A 3,175-nucleotide genomic window follows, 5' to 3' on the forward strand; every position below is an offset into this window, starting at 1 on the left:
TCTCCTCCTCCCTCTCTCTGTGCGGACCTGGCTGCTGAGATCATGGCCGTCCCTGAGGTGAGCTTGCTACCATAAAATGTGTCTGATTCCTTTATTTTATCTTCTCTCCTATCTTCTATGACTTTACTAAGATCTTCATGCATTATCTCCGTACAATTGCCGTGGTTGTTAGAGGCTGGTTTACTCTAACATGCCCAGAACACTATGACTTCCGGATTGTGGGTATAACAGTACTTCCCTTGGCTGCCTCTAACTCTTGAACTCCTCGGTGTGTTTTCCCTTGCTGCCATCATATTTTGCCCTACTTCCTTCTCTATTGCATCTAACAAACCCCATCTCCCATATTACCCTGTGTCTATCCTTTAACCAGTGACCTACCCTGGCTCCTTGGCTTACCCTTGGCAATGATGTCTTTCAGAGTGAATACCTTTTCCTGACTTCTTACAATAATGGTCTTTGCAAATCAGAAAGCAGTGTAAAGGCCATCTCTGAGCACCTCTGGCTGCACAAGAGAGAAGGAGACTCTACCGCCTCACCAGCCCGAGACCGACTGCCATGCACAAGGCAGGCATACCTCCACCTTCCGTCTTTCTTCCCCCACGCTGACACCAACTGTTGCTGCCACTACACTCTGCTTTCTGCAGGGTTAAATAATGTACTACAATGGCTACACAGACCCACAGACAAGACTCACAATGGTGGGAGTCTATTACGGAAGTGAAGAGATGACCACATGTCAGGATCATAAGACATAAAGGACACAGGCACTGGTTCTTAAAACCATTTCTTCTTAGCAACCAAGTCTCTCAGCCATGGGCTTGGCCCTACCTCTATGGTCTAGGAAGTCCACCTGCTGCTCTACCTCACAGTCAGAGTCTCCATGCTGCTCCTCTGCTCTGTCTCATGGTCTCCTTCCTCAGCCTGTGGCTGCAGCATGGCATGGGGTCTGCTGCCTTTACCACTTTAGGCAAGACTTTCCACTGTGCTCTGCCAATGGCTTTTCTATCTCAATGGCTCCGTGGTTCTCTCTGTCCCTATTTCTGAACTAGCTCTCTTACAGGGAGGTGCGGTCTTTGTCTTTGAGCAGACTGGACCCTCTAGGAAACAGGGTGGTAACGTGGTTCACACCCTCTAATAAGATAAACCAAACTCACTGCCATCGTGTCAATTCTGACTCCTAGCCACCTGACAGGGCCAGGTGAAACTGCCCCTGTGGGTTTCTAATTCTGTAACTCATTATGGGAGTAGAAAGCCCAGTCTTTCTCTTGTGGAGCGAAGCGGCTAGTGGTTTCAAACTATGACCTCACTGGGTTAGCAGCCCAACGTATAACCTCCGCCCTACCAGGGCTCCCTTCTAGTAAGATGGGGACTAAGAAAACAACCCACTTTAATCTTGTCCATTAGCATAACAGAGAGTCCCTCCAAAATGAGGTAACGACCACAGGCATAGAGCTCCACGCACTGTCATCCAGTCAATTCCAACGCACTGCAACCCTATCACAAAACAAAAGCTCACGGCCGTTGAGTTGATGCCAACTCACAGGGTAGAACTGCCTCATGAGTTTCAGAGACTGTAAGTTCTAACAGGAGTGGAAAGCCCAGTCTTTCTCCTTTGGAGAGGCTGGTGGTTTGAACTGCTGACCTTTCGGATGAATGCCTAAGGTGTAACCACTATGCCACCAGGGCTCTCTGTAGCAACCCAATAGGACAGGGCAAAACTGTCCCTGTAGGTTTCTGAAATTGTAACTCTATGAGAGTAGCCAGTCTCTTCTCTCTCCCAAGGAGTGACTGGTGTCTTGAACTGCTGACATTGAGGCTAATAGCCCAATGCTCAACCCACGACACCTCCAGGGCTCTGTTCACTGCAGGCATACAGGCTAGAATTTACAATACATTACCAAAGGGATTATGGCTAAAGGGCCATGTTCATTGACAACACCTCGGTCTCTTACAATATTGTGCTCACTCAGATAATGTCCTCCAGCTTCCCCCACCGAGTCCTCATTACTCTTCACCATTGCTTAGCATTCTGCTGGATGTTTGTACACACTGTGCTTATCCCTTCTTCCAGTGGCGGCCATTTATTAGGTTGTTTCCATCTTTCTGCCATCGTGCACAGTGCTGGAATGAACACGAGCGTGGCCATCTCTCTCCGTGAAACGCCTCTAGGGCATGTGCTCAGTGGGAGGATTTCTATTTCTAACTTTGGGAGGAAATGCCACTCTGTTTTCTACAGTGGCTGCACCATTTCTCCAGTGATGTGTGAGCACCCCGTCTCCCCACACCCTGGACAGCACATGTGGCTTTGCTTTTTAAACTTTAGCTCAGGTAAGATGACATCTCTGTTGTTTTGATTTGCATCTCTCTAATGACTAATAATCGCGGGCATTTCTTCATATGCTTGTTGGTCACGGGCATGATGAAGTGTTTGTTTATGTCCTCTGCCCATTTAAAAGTTGGATTATTTATCCTTTTTTTTTCTTGTTGACTGCTGAAGTTTTCTATACATTTTAGAGATTGGTCTCTTGTCTTATAGCTCATTCTCACCCTCTTTCCGGTCTTCTCCCCACCCCCTGAGATGGGGTGATTTGTCTCAGAAGCTCTGGGCCTGAGAAACCCTTGTTTAAGGTGAAGGCTCCTTAGAAACATTACAAGGCTGAGAAAAGTTTCTCAATGTGTGGGTTCTTACAGACCTCTCGGACGTAGGAGAAAGCAAAGGTGTTGCTTTGACCAAGATGCATCTGTACTCAAGCCCCGGCCTTTCCAAGCGCCTCGTCTGCACGGGAAAGATGGAGCGGGAGAAAGAAAGATGGAAGAAGGGATACATTTGGAAGATGGTGTCCTTAAAGAAGATTGAATAGATAGATACCACGGGCTGCCAGAAGAACCAAGAATACAATCTGTGTCGGAAGAAGTGGAGCCAGAACCGTCCAATTTATAAACTATCAAGGGCTCATGAGGGAGGGGGGAGCGGGGAGGGAGGGGAAAAATGAGGACCTAATGTCGGGGGTTTAAGTGGAGAGACAACCAAAAAGTGGATGAAGGGAGACGTCAGACAGGGCAAGATATGACAAAATACCCATTTATAAACTATCAAGGGTTCATGCGGGAGGGGAGGGAGGGGAAAAATTAGGACGCAATGTTGGGGGTTTAAATGGAGAGAAAATGTTTTGAG

Source organism: Echinops telfairi, unplaced genomic scaffold (genome assembly GCF_000313985.2).
Source record: "Echinops telfairi isolate 266 unplaced genomic scaffold, ASM31398v2 ScPeMD7_7468;HRSCAF=8506_0, whole genome shotgun sequence".
In the NCBI taxonomy this organism is placed as follows: Eukaryota; Metazoa; Chordata; class Mammalia; order Afrosoricida; family Tenrecidae; genus Echinops; species Echinops telfairi.